Below are 13877 nucleotides of genomic sequence, written 5' to 3'. Positions count from 1 at the left end.
AAATTACCTCAGTCTCCTACGCCCCGCCTCTCCACCAATAGAAAAATGCAGGGGTGGGCCCAGCCAGCCCTTCTAGCCAATCGGAGGCAAGTTAAGGGGGGATGAGGAAGCGCAGCTATGTAGGCCCCCAAAGCTTCAGCTTCCGGTAAAGATGGAAAGCAGCGCTATCGGGCAGGAATTTTTCGTCGCTCTAGCTTGTTGGAATCTCTATGGTCACCCGTTCCACAGTTCTCTGTGGTCTGAATTGGAACTCGGGAAGAGCAGCTCCGTCTTGGACTGGGGAGTTCTGCAGTGGTGTCAGCCTTGTAGAGAGAAAGAACGTCCATTTAACCGTATGAATAGCTCACGAGCTGTAGGACTCCAGCTCCCATCAGCCCCCGCTAGCAGTGCCAGTAGACAGGGATGATGGGAATTGTAGTCTAGCTGATCGCGGGCGGGCGGTTTCTCCGACGTAGACGATCTGTAGCTCTCCTCCCCCAGCACAGCTGCGATTGGCAACAAGGCTGCTGCCGAGAGCCAATGAGGGAAGAGAATGAGGCAGAGCGGGCCCGCCGCGTTTCAGGCCAACGGGCAGCAGCGGGCCGGAGGACGAAAAGTCGCTCATTGGTTTATGCCTAAGGAGAGATGTGGCTGCAACAAGCAGAGGAATGAGGAGGTAGAATCCTGAGGTGGAAGACCGCCAGGCTAGGGCCCCTCTTTTTGTTGTTGTTATGCTCCCATGCCTTAAAACAAATCAAAACATCCTGCAAGTAGAAAACTAGCGTGTCAGTGAGAAAAGTCCTATGGTCTACCTGCTGGCTGGTTGTGCTGGTTTTGTCCTATCAGGGTGTTCTGTATTATAAGGGAGGCTGGGGAAATGGCTGTAGCTCACTGGTACAGCATCTGCCTTGCATGCAGAAGGTCCCAGGTTCAATCCTTGGCATCTCCTGTTCAAAGGTAAAAGTGGTAGGTGATGGGAAAAAAATTCTGCTTGAGGCCCTGGAGAGCTACTGCCAACCAGAGTAGACAATACTGGGCCAGATGAGTAACTAGATGTATTTTCCATCACTAGCTTCCCTGGTTCTATTACCAGGGAAAAGGTCATAGCTCCATGGTATAGAGCAGTGGCTCCCGAGCTTTATGAGTACAGGACCCCATTGTGACTTCAAAAGTTTTCACCACTCCTATATGCTAATTGTTGCAGTTTTAGTCTCTGTTAATTGAAAAAATACATAATGAAGCATTAAATAATGTCACTTTTTATTTCACACAAAAACAAATATGAGGAAGATGTTATTTATTACCTGCCCTTCACCAGAAGGTCCCAGGACAGGTTGCAACAATACAAATAACATTTAACCATTTTTGAAGGAAATAAACGGAAGGAGATAAAAGTAAACCACCCCCAGAGCAGTGAACAGAGCCTGGTTGATGCTGGGGCATTTAGTTTTAAGTGTTCCTTCCATCTGGATACAAAGATACCTCATCTTCAGTACTTGGCTCATGAAGCTCCATGTGATGGCAGCAACATTTATTATTATTATTATTATTATTATTATTAGACCAACCCAAACTGTGTTTGCATATTTACAGATTTGTAGGGCAGTACAATATCTCGGAGAGGAGGTCAGGTCTCCTGCTTCCCTGGTGCATTCATTATAGCTGTCTAATTTCCCTGCTTTTTAAAGTTTGATAGAAATATCTGTGGGCTATAGGTATGTTCTTAAACTGCAAGGTTTTTTGCATATTGGTGAATTTAGCTAATATTTCTATCCTAATTTCCAATCAGAGAAATGTTTTTGTTTGAATTGTATGCTCCAAGCAACTGTGGTTGATGCTTAATGTATCATGCTTAATGACATCACATGGGCCCACCTCTGATGTCACTAGGGACCGCCCCTGAAATCGCAGGGTTTGGAATGCTTCTGACCTGGCAACCCTAGTAGGCCTTAACATCCTGGTTGTGTTTCAGATTCTTTTTTCTTTGATTTTTAGGATGAGTTATTACATGATTCTAAACATAGCCACACACAAAGACTTCCCCCAGTTCAAAATCAGGAGCAGGCCGGATGGAGACAGACATTTTATTATTATCATTATTTATTGACCAGCATTGATTTAATATCCATTCCACATTTCCTCCAAGTGAACTTCATGACTTAGTGGTGATTTTCACCTTGATCTCTCAGGTCCTTGGCCAATCCCTCTGCCTTATCCCATGTTCCGGGGGGGGGGGAGATTTAGAAGTGAATAAGCTGGAGGAGGGGAATAATCTTTTTTCCATAGGTCTGGAAATTTATGGGGTCCCTTGTTAACAGTCCTGTGAGACACCTTTAAGACTAACCTATTCAGGCTGCAATCCTGTACACACTTTTCAGGGAGCATTCCCCATGAAATTCAGTGGGGCTCACTACTGAGTAATGTATAGTTATTGTGGCATGAACCCACACTAGCAATTTGTTTAAATGTTAGTATTAATTGGGTTACATATTAAATATTAATAAAAACAGCAGTGTTTAAGTGCAAAGGAAGAAGATAGGGAGAGAACTGGAATGGGAGAGGGGGCACAACCTTTTCTCCCCGCAGAGAAGCAACTGGGACAGCAGGGACCCCTTCCAAACAGGTTTCAGATTACTTAGGAGCTTAGTGTTTGTGCAGTTGCAATGCTGAAGTGTCCATGGTATCTTGCAAGTGAGGAAGATGGGGAGAAAACTGGGACAACTGGTTACACCCCCTGTGACCTCATTGCCCACACCACTATGACTTCCTAGCAGCCCCACCACGTCCAATGACTCTCAAATTTATCAAGTTCCAGCACCTCTTTTTTTTTCTTTTTCTTTTTTTTCTTTTTTTACGAAAAAAGCACTGATGCAGACAAACTGGAACAGGTTCAGAGGAGGGCAACCAGGATGATCAGGGGACTGGAAACAAAGCTCTGTGAAGAGAGACTGAAAGACCTGGCCATTTTTAGCCTTAAGAAGACTGAGGGGAGATGGCATTGCACTATTCAAGTCCTTAAAATGTCACACAGAGGAGGGCCAGGATCTCTTCTCGATCATCACTGAGTGCCAGATGCAGAATAATGGGCTCAAGTTACTACAGGAAGCCAGATTTCGGCTGAACGTCAGAAAAAACTTCCTAACTGTTAGAGCAGTACTACAATAGTGCCAATGACCTAGGGAGATGGTGGGCTCTCCAACACTGGAGGCTTTCAAGAGGAGCTGGACAGCTCCCTGCCAGGGATGCTTGAAGTTGGATTCCTGCACTGAGCAGGGAGTTAGACTCGATGGCCTGACAGGCCCCTTCCAACTCTTCCATTCTTTGATTCTATATTCTAAGGAATGAGAAACACAGACTGAGAACTGTTCACAACTTTAATTATATAAAATGCCATATACATGATTAACAACACACAATGAAACCCTAAAACCCTACACAAACATAAAAAACGAGCAGTGGTCCCTCCATCACTGTCCACAAAGTACTTGGATCCGGGCTCGAGAAGAGGAATTCATCTCTGGGGATTTATTTCTGGGGACGCACACCATCTCATTCAAATTCTTCTATCAGGAGTTCCTCTGGTTGGGGGAGAAAGGAAAACAAGGGAAGTCTTCATTATAGCTGCTTCAATTTGACCTTTTCAAATGTTTATTAATATTTTTAGTACCATATTTAACAAACAAAGAAGACAAAAAAGAAAGAAAGAAAATGAAGGAGCAAAAAACAAACCAAAAAAATGCATCACCTCACATTAAGGATACAATAACCATCACTACATCCATCTTAAACATATAAATCGGTATTATACAGCCACAAGAGTGGCTGTATACTATAGTCAGTAGGGATTTTTCGCGTTCTACCATGTTAAATGAAAATACCCCCCCACCCCTTTCTGGTGCGTTGTATAGTCCCAATTCAAAACAAAAACTTACAAGGCTTATACTGTTGGATTCAGAATCGCTTGCTCTACAACTCTGGAAGTTTTCTTGGTGATACACAACCCCCCCACGGAGAATCCACAGGTTAAAGTGAAAAACGGGAGGAAAAAAAAACTAGAAGCCGTTTGGACTTTTTTTTTCTTGAAATTGACATAATCTGTTGTCCTTGGTTACAACTCAGAGATGACTCTAAGGTATCCCTAATCAATTGCCTGAGCTTGCCCCAAACACAGTACTTCATCTGTACTAGGTTTAAATTAAAAAAACAGCATGGTTTATTTTTAATTAATCGATTAAAAATGCATTAGAGTGGATTGTAACATACCGCATGCGCAGAAGAAAGACTTCTTTCGTTTCACTCTCCTTCCCTCTCCCCTTCCAGTTACTTGGAGGAAGCAGGGGAAGTCTGCTCCTGTGGTTGGTGGGTAACAGACATGTGACTCACACTGGCCTTCTGCTGAGCTTGCTCTGTGTGTGGAAGCAAGAGAGAGAGTGAGAGAGAGAAAATGGCTGAAAATGGAGGGAGAAAGCAGCAGCAGATGGGAGGTGAGTGGGAAAGAGTTAAAAATGGGGGGGGGACTTTCTTTCTGTTCTTCTCCAGTCCTGTTTTAAAGCAATTAGGCAGGGCTTACTTAGGTATTACAATTTATTATTATGTAGGAAACTAATACTGATTTGTTTAAAATTAATACTGATTTTTTGCAATGACCAAGTGGTTTGACAATAAAGTATTATATGGGCTGTATGCATTTATACATCTACAGTGTGTGTATGGAGTCTTTCCAACAACTTTTTATGTACACCGCCCAGAGAGCCTTTTTGGCTTAGGGCGGTATATAAATTAAATTAAATAAATAAATAAAAATAAACTCTGTGATTGGGTTGGTGATTGGAAACCAAGGCAACTCACAACAAGAAATTAATCCCTTTAAAATCCAATAACCATAAAGCAAGAATAAACAGTTGGAAAACAGCCTAAAGAGGCATGATTCTGAATTTTGGGTTGGGTGAATGAAGTTTATTTATTATTTGATTTATATCCTGCCCTTCCTCCCAGTAGGAGCCCAGGACGGGAAACAAAATACTAAAAGCACTTTAAAACATCATAAAAAACAGACTTTAAAATCTATTAAAACATCTTTGAAAACATTTTTAAAAAGCTTTAAAAATATTTTTTTTAAAAAAGAAAAGGCTTGAAACATATTAAAAAGCAATTCCAACACAGACTCAGACGGGGATAAGGTCTCAGCTTAAAAGGCTTGTTGAAAGAACAAGTTCCTTATCACTTGAGGCTGTAGTTCTCTGCACACTTCCCAGTTTAGTAAACCCCATTGAATACATTGGGACTTGCTTCTGAGTAAACAAACATTGGATTGCACTATAAATATATTTACAGATTGTGTAATTAATAAACATATTTGATAGTCATGTTTATATAAATATTTCTTCATACTGCGTTCCAATAAGTATTTGATTTCACACTATGGTTGTAGATGATTTTTTCTCTACATTTTAAGTGTGCCCTTCTTCCTTGGGGTGGTCATGGTACTCTGTTTTCATCTTGAGGGGAGGATAGGCTGAGAGATGGTGAGTAGCACACGGTCATCCAGTATACTTTATAGCTCATTTCCATTTTGAAAAATTAATTAAAACGATTTACATGCAGGCAAATCTCATAAATAAATAAAATAAATAAAGTTGATTAAGTAGATCAACACATTTAAAGCACATCCAACTCACATTTAAAGCCCATGACTTCGCCTAAAGAATCCTGGGAAGTGTAGTTTCCCCCTCACAGTTATAGTTCTCACCACCCTTAACAAATGAAAATTCCCATGATTCTGTGATGGGATTCATGTGCTTCAAATGGGTGTTGAATGTGCTATAAATAAATGTTGTAGGTATGATGTGCATTCAAGAGTGAATTGCAAAGAAAATTTTTAAAAGATACTTTTTTAAACAGGGGGAGGGTTGTAGCTCATCGTTAGAGCATATGCTTTGCATACAAGGTCCAAAATTCAATTCCTGGAAAAGGCTATTGCCTGGAATCCTGGAGAACCAATGCTAGTCCATGTCATGAGTACTGAGTTAGATGGTACAAAATGGCCTGAGTCAGTATAAGGCAGATTCCTTGGTTCCTAAAAGTGGGAAGAGACTCAAGGGCCACAGTGACTCCAACATTTATTGATGTATTTTTATTAACAACATTTATATACCGCTTTAGTGTAAAAAATCTCAAAGGTGTTTACAGAAAGACTTAAAACAATAAAATTGTTGTTAAGGACAGATATTTTAAAAAGTTCAAAATAATAAAACCAACAATGAGTTAAGAACAGATTTAAAAATACAATAGCTTAAGAACATAAGAAGAGCCTGCTGGATCAGGCCAGTGGCCCATCTAGTCCAGCATCCTGTTCTCACAGTGGCCAACCAGGTGCCTGGGGGAAGCCCGCAAGCAGGACCCGAGTGCAAGAACACTCTCCCCTCCTGAGGCTTCCGGCAACTGGTTTTCAGAAGCATGCTGCCTTTGACTAGGGTGGCAGAGCACAGCCATCATGGCTAGTAGCCATTGATAGCCCTGTCCTCCATGAATTTGTCTAATCTTCCTTTAAAGCCGTCCAAGCTGGTGGCCATTACTGCATCTTGTGGGAGCAAATTCCATAGTTTAACTATGCGCTGAGTAAAGAAATACTTCCTTTTGTCTGTCCTGAATCTTCCAACATTCAGCTTCTTTGAATGTCCGCGAGTTCTAGTATTATGAGAGAGGGAGAAGAACTTTTCTCTATCCACTTTCTCAATGCCATGCATAATTTTATACACTTCTATCATGTCTCCTGTGACCCGCCTTTTCTCTAAACTAAAAAGCCCCAAATGCTGCAACCTTTCCTTGTAAGGGAGTCGCTCCATCCCCTTGATCATTCTGGTTGCCCTCTTCTGAACCTTTTCCAACTCTATAATATGCCTGGAGAGGCTTGCCTCAAGAAAACTGATTTTAACAGGTGCTGAAAAGAGGCGTCTGCCTAATGTCAGTAGGCATGGAGTTCCAAAGCATAGGTGCTGCCACTTTACAGGACTGATTTCTTACAAGGGCAGAACAAGTACTATGTGGCACCCATAACATGGAAAGCACAGCTTGAACTTGGCCTGGTAGCAAATCAGCAACCAATGCCGATTTCAGAGCAGAGGTGTAATGTGCTGATAGGATCTCACTCATGTCAGCAATCGTGCTGCAGCATTCTGCGTTAACTGCAGTCCCCAGGTCATGTTGTGCTGCATGGGGATTTCTGTGACCTTGGCTGACTGGCTGCTAGGATTTTTTTAGGTTGGGTTTTTGGTTATGAATCCTGACTGGTTGTGGGATGCGGAGTTTTCTGCCTTATTCATAGGAATCTTGTTGTGGTTGGTATGGTATTGCATTTAGGAAAGTGTTACTGGCTTTTGTGTTGTTGTTTTTTCTATTTGCATTTCACTTATCTTTAACCTCACTCTGTTACAGCCATAGAAGCAACAGCAGTGGTTCCATGTGCTCAGGACAACCCCCTTAAACCCACTGGTGATGCACCTTGTTGGTTTCATGAAAGTTTGCCCAATAGTGGTAAAAGAGAATTCATATATTTGGAAGTGTGGCTGCAACTGTTGTTCCCAAGCTGCTGCTTATGAAAGTAGACCAAAACATGTGTGTTTTCTCTCTGTCCATTATTGCTCACTGGAACTGGGTTGGCTGTCAAAGTGAGTTTATAGCAGTCCACAGGGTAGACAGAAAGGGTAGAGAATCTTCTTACTCTTACTCATTTCTCAGACCTCTTTCTGAAGGGTCAAATCTGTTAAGAATTTTGGAGCAGCCATGTTAAAAGATAAGGGCAGGGCACTGCAGGCAGGGGGTTGCCAACCCTGTTTGGATATGGATGTATTTGCAGAGGATCCATAGTCAAGGTTTACCAACATCACAATCCATACTATATCTACTCAGAAGTAAGTCTTGTTGAGTTCTGTGGTGCTTAGTTCATTAGTAAGTGTGTTTAGAATTGCTGCCTTTGGGAACATCCATCTTTACTCCTGAGTGTTCCCATCTAACATCTCCACAACACTAGGCTCCTTTCTTCCTACAATGGCCTTCTGGTGACTGGCCTGGGGGCACTTAAACCCTTCTTGCTGAAAGCAAATGTGCTAGATTAAATGTTCCCTACCCGGGCTTCATATTTTAGCTAAGATTTCTATCTTAATTTTCAATCAGAAAAATGTTTTTTTTTCATTGTATGCTCTACACAACTGTGATTGATGCTTAATGTATCATGCTTAATGGCAGCACTAGGGCCCTTGCCTGTGACATCACTCAGGCCCCTGACATCACTCAGGAGTACCTCCTCTGGCCCTGAAATTTCAGGGTTTGGGATGCTTCTGACCTGGCAACCCTAATTCCCGCCTTCCATTGTTCTTAGCCAATGAGAGACACCACAGTTGTCCTGGAAAAATGAAGAATTTTAGTCTGCTTGCCTGCTGCATCTGCAGAATCTAGCAGGTTAGAAAACTGCACATGCCCACTTGATCAACACATGCAGCTGCTCCACCCCTTACCCATACACTTTCTGGTTGCGTCAGCAAGGAGAAGCAGCTTTCATCTCAGTTGCCTGTTTCTTAGGATATGTGTCTTAAGTGGTGAATGCAATGGGAGGGTCTGCCTGTCATCATGGAGGATGGAATAAAAGGGTTTGATTCCACTAAACACTCCCTCCCCTGAACAGATAGAAGATATAAAAGCAAACCTCTCTGTAGAAAAGGCAGTGATACTAGCATTTGCATTTTTCAGCCCTGTACCCACCTTGTTAAATGGTGCTTACTCCTAAGTAAAGTTGCATTGGAATGCAGCCTCACTCACCCTGTTGCGTGACAGAGCCTCTGTTCAGCAATTCAGAAAAGGCTAAAAAAGTAGTTTTTGATACATAGCCTTCTTCAAAATGACTGGCAGGCACCTCTCCACCAAAGATCACCCTACTTCCATCTCCCTAGGGATGGATATGTGTGTGTGTGTGTGCACGTATACCTACACGCATGTGTATATATATACATACACATAGAGGCGCTCCCTCTCTCTATGCATATATTCAATGCAGTGGGGGGTGTAACCTTCCCCCCCTTAAGGAATGGAACAGCTACCCTGTCTAATGCTACCACAGCTTGCCAGGTCTCTAGAATTCACTGCATTTTTATTTTCTTTTTAAAAAAAGGTGCCATCACCCAGGTCTCCATCATGTTCTAGCCTTTATCATAGAAGGCTCCATTTTCCCTCTCTCTGATCGGATATGTGAGAATCGGTGTACTAAAGACACTTCTTACATGCTCAGACATGCTCCCTTTAGATAATATGATTGACAGAGCTGATAATATTGAAATCTTGATTTCTATCTGCGTTAAAAGTTGTATGATTTTTATAGTGCTGCACACTATGCTGTGTAGCTTGGAAGAATTTGGTAACGTGCCTCTGAGCATATGCAACACCTGCAATCAGCCCAAATAACAGAAACAAGACATGTGCTGTGCTGATCTTGTTTTAGCAGGGAGGAAGCAACATTATTAAGACAGTTGATATAGTTGAGATGGTCACTTTGAATATGTCTGATTTCCTTTGCAATTTTAGTGAAGTTTCCTATAGGAAATCATTTTCTTTTGTTTCTATTTCTGCAAATATGTGAAGTACAGCAACACTTTGCAAAATTTACACTAAAAAAACTCCAGACATAATAATGGCACTGACTTCTGCAGAATAGTCTCCAGTGGACCTCAGGAGTGTGTCAGTTTGCACAAGATAAAATGGTGGGAGGTGAAATATATTCTAACAAAATGCTAGGTGTGCTCTATGTTTTTAATTGACCGTGCCTACCTTGCCTTAAATGAAGTGGTTTAAACATAGCAGGCTGAAAACATGCATCCTCTTTTTCCCAACAGCTAGAGTCACTGCTGAAGTAGCAACATATGGAATCAGTCTGATTTTACATCAAACTACAGTTTCAGATTCAACTGTTAAAACACCCAAAATAGAAATAGAACATAACCTCCAATTTGAAACACAAAAGGCTATTTTCGCCATCATATGACACTGACCACTAAAAAGGTTTTGAAATTAATAAAAATAAATTTGACACAGATTTCTGGGATGAATAATGAGGAAAATAAAATGTTCTAGTTTAGATTCTCTGTACAAATAGTAGTAACACAGGAAAGAAGCAAAGTAAGAAGAACACCAACAAACATACAAAAATAGAATTCTCCATCTTTGGAGATGGCACGTGTTGCCACCACTCACCATATGCTCAGAAGCACATGTTACCAAATTCTTCCAAGCTACACAGGAAGTGGATTGGACTGTGAAAGACCAACCCAAATGGTGTTTGCATTTTGACCAGTTTGTAGGGCAGTACAATATCTCAGAGAGGAGTTCAGGTCTCCTGCTCCCCTGGTGCATTCACTATAGCTGCCCAATTTCCCTGCTTTTTAAAGTTTGATAGAAATAGCTGTAGGCTATAGGTACATTCTTAAACCGCAAGGTTTTTTGCCTATTAGTGAATATGTTATTAAACTTATATTGAATAAGTCACAAAGCCAGGCTGGACTCGGCACATGGCATACTTAGATAGCTAATGGGGGACTCACACCCTGGCAGAGTCCAAAGGGGCTGCTGTCCATGGCCCCATCATCACTACTATTGTCAGACCATTGGGGCCCCTCCTGCTGTGGTCATTGGGCCCTTTCTTTTGGGGACAGCCACCCACTACCCCAATCCCCAATTTTGTGGCTGGTTTCAAGACCCCTGGCTTGTGGGATTGGCCTGAGGCAGGTATGCTACAGCTAAGAAGTGGTCCTCAGGTCTGAGGTAGGTGACGGATGGTGGGTTTTGTGTGGAAAGTGTGGGCTGAGTCTGTGGTTCCAGGATGGAGAGCTTACCTTCTCTCTTTTGGGGGCACAGCAGGGACAGCTCTGGAGGGAGGGCGTCTTGGATGGACTCCAGCTGTAGAGGAAAGAAAATGCTGCATCAGAACAAAAGGAGGCCCAGCTGCCCAGACTCACTCCCTTGCCTCAGAGGACCTCTGTGGGTTCTGCTGCTTAGTAGGCGAAGGCCAAAGGGCAAGCCCAATGAAGGGGGCAGAAATGACGCCTGAATCATACTAGCCCCACAGGGAGACCAAGATATTCTGTTCCTGACAGAAGATATTAATGTTTCTGCTGAGAATGTATCTTAAGCTGCTCTGCCCCTCAGGGCCATAAAGTAGCATATAAATATTCAAAATAAATGAATAAAGGTGAGATATTAACGGTTAGGTTGGGGAGCCTGATAGCGTAGGCCAGCAGGCGTTGAACGCTGCGGGTGGCCAGATCCCGTTCCTCCTCTTGCTCTGAAATGATGTAGAAACTCAACTCCTGTGGGGGAAAAGAGCACCTCAGAATCAAGGGGCTGGTCTGGGCTACAGACACAAACCGGCAGCACCCACCACGACTCCCTCCCTCTCAGAGAGGGAGATCCCTCGTGTGTTTTTCCTGCGAGCCCCTGCCTAAATGAAACACACTGTCATGGTTGCGAGCTTACTCACTTCCAACATGGCAGACAAAGTCTGGAGGGTTGGGGCCTCTGATAGCAGGCCCCTCAGCATGGCCTTAAAGCTGTCCTCCAAATACTGAAGGTGAAGAGCATTTTCATTCAGGTGCATACGTCAATTTGGGGCAGGATAGAATTTGGAAACAAGGGAAAAAACATTTTTAGCAGTGGATATGAGGAAGTGATACGAAAGCAAATGAGAGGAATAGAGAGAGGGAGCTTCAAATGAGACTGTGAATCCAGCACATTCATACACAAACACATCACTCACTTACAGAAGAGGAAGCCCTTTACTGAGCTTACTCTCTTATTGACGTATCAGCCAGAAATGAAAAGCTATTTCAGGAGATGTGTTGACTGACTACAAGTCAAAGCCCAAGAATAATGTTCAAAGAAGTAATCTACAAAGAATTTACCTGGTTGTCATCCTCAGTCAGCTGCGTAAGCTCATAAACTGGAAAAAAGGCCAAATTGATTAGAGCAGCCCTCTGGTGGTCTTTGAAAGGAGGGTTCATGAAGCTGTGAGGATGGAGGGTAACGTATGAGAGCAGGATCTCCAAAGTCCTGTGAACTGTTACTAGGAATGGCGGGACCCCAACCTCCTTCCAAGCCCCTCTTAGACCTCATGGGTCAGCACCCTATCCCCATCCAGAAGCCTGGCCTGTGAGACAGAGATGAGGAGGGCTCAGCTGGACCCTCAGACCACTAACACTAGAGGCAGAGCTAGCAGACACCAGCCTGGTCCCCAGAATCAAGACCATGCCTGACCCAAGCCTGAGGCCATCAGATCAGGGGCTCTTGAGGCAAAGACCCCCAAGTTGGGACTTCCAGAGTCTGTACCATGAAAGCCTCCATGTCCCCCTGGAGACCTGGCTCCCCTCCATGCCAGGCATCCAGCCAAGGACCCATCAAGTTCTACCTGCCAAGCCAGAGTCCTGCCCCTTTAAGAGCTTCTCCACAAGGAAGGGGCAGAGACTGGGAGGAGTCAGCTGGCCCTGGGAACATTAAAGCCTCTGGTCCCCTCGGAGTCTTGGTAAGGGCAAGTTGCTGTCTTGGAGCTTCCCTTGCCCTCAACAACTCACCCCCTCCCCACAATGGCTGAATTACTCCCCAGTTGTGGTTGAATAAGAAACGACATCCCTCTGTAACATACCTGAGTTCATAAACGGCCTCTAGAGCCATTCTGACGGTTTTGGGGGGGATCCAGGAACTGCTGGTATGTGTCCAGGATGTCCTGAGAACAAAGCAGAAGAGACACGTCATTTCCCCAGGGACCTCCGGAGGGCTGCTCCAGCCCCAAACTCAGGTTTGACTTCACTGGGCATTGGTCTTCCCAAACACCTGCAGAGTCCTCCTCTCTGCCAGACCCATACAACGTCCCCCAAATCCCATCCCCAGGGCCCTCTCCCCCCACCTCCCCACAGGGCTCCTCCTCTTGCAGCTCACTCACCCCAATAGCATGGGCTGCAGCATCCTTGCGAAAGGGGAGGGTATCATGTCCCCTTGCCCAGGCCTCCTTGCAGCTGGAAACCAGGGAGGACAAAAAAATCATCCCTGGCGAGTTACTGAAAAGGGAAACAGTAAAGATTTTCATCAGGGAAAGACATTTTAGTTTCCAAAAATACAGAGCAATGAAAATAAGGGAGAGAAAGGGGTGCTCCCAAGAGTGTCCAAGAAATGTTTCAGGGGTGCAAGGTGTATGAATGGTTATGACAGGTCATTGGCAACCCTCTCCACCCATCGTTGCATTTAGACTTCTGGGGGGAGAGACCCCCTTCCTCCCACCCTGCGGACACCCTTGGGTGCTCCCAGGCCCCAAAGGGCAAACTCCTAGAATGGCCATTTCCCTGGGCTAGGTGTGTGTGTGGAAAGGAACCTCCTGTGTCGAGAGGATTTACACCTGCTCTTCACTTCTGTTCCCCTGATACTGACCTTGGGCGAGGGGATGAACTCCTCACCCTGCGGTACCTGTGGCTGTGCAACGGAAAGAGGAGGAAAGGGTGTGAAGGGAGGTTCATTCACCTCTTAGTATTTGCTGCCTTGATTCATTTTGCCATCCTCTTACTGACCTTCCTACTCCTCATCTCCTGGCCATTCTTCAGATGACCCTCTATGCTCCCCCCGCCCACCTGCCTCCCCCCTTTCCCTCCCTGGGAGGCCCCCCTCCCCCCCCTCTCTGCTGGACTCCAGGGAGGCTGAAGGGTGGGAGATTGGGGAGGGCCGTAGCTCAGTGGCAGAGCATCTGCCTTGCATGCAGAAGGTCCCAAGTTCAATCCCCAACATCTCTCAGGCAGGGCCGGGAGACACTCCCACCTGAAATCTTGGAAAGCTGCTGCCAGTCAGTGTACACAATACTGAGCTAGATGGACCCA

The 13877-nt window shown here is 44.3% G+C and overlaps 1 long non-coding RNA gene across 1 annotated transcript in view; it reads left to right on the top strand.

The window, feature by feature from the left end:
• The first annotated feature begins 107 nt into the window (after positions 1-107).
• LOC133368304 (uncharacterized) overlaps positions 108-13877 on the top strand; it is a 56693-nt gene continuing 42923 nt past the window's right edge. Inside the window, exons 1-2 of the long non-coding RNA XR_009758619.1 lie at positions 108-655; positions 4300-4463. This is a non-coding gene — a long non-coding RNA (uncharacterized LOC133368304). The remainder of the gene's footprint in view (positions 656-4299; positions 4464-13877) is intronic.

Source organism: Rhineura floridana, chromosome 12 (assembly GCF_030035675.1).
Source record: "Rhineura floridana isolate rRhiFlo1 chromosome 12, rRhiFlo1.hap2, whole genome shotgun sequence".
In the NCBI taxonomy this organism is placed as follows: domain Eukaryota; kingdom Metazoa; phylum Chordata; class Lepidosauria; order Squamata; family Rhineuridae; genus Rhineura; species Rhineura floridana.
The sequence above is the reverse complement of the archived record's forward strand: the minus strand, read 5'-3'. Positions and strand labels throughout refer to the sequence as shown.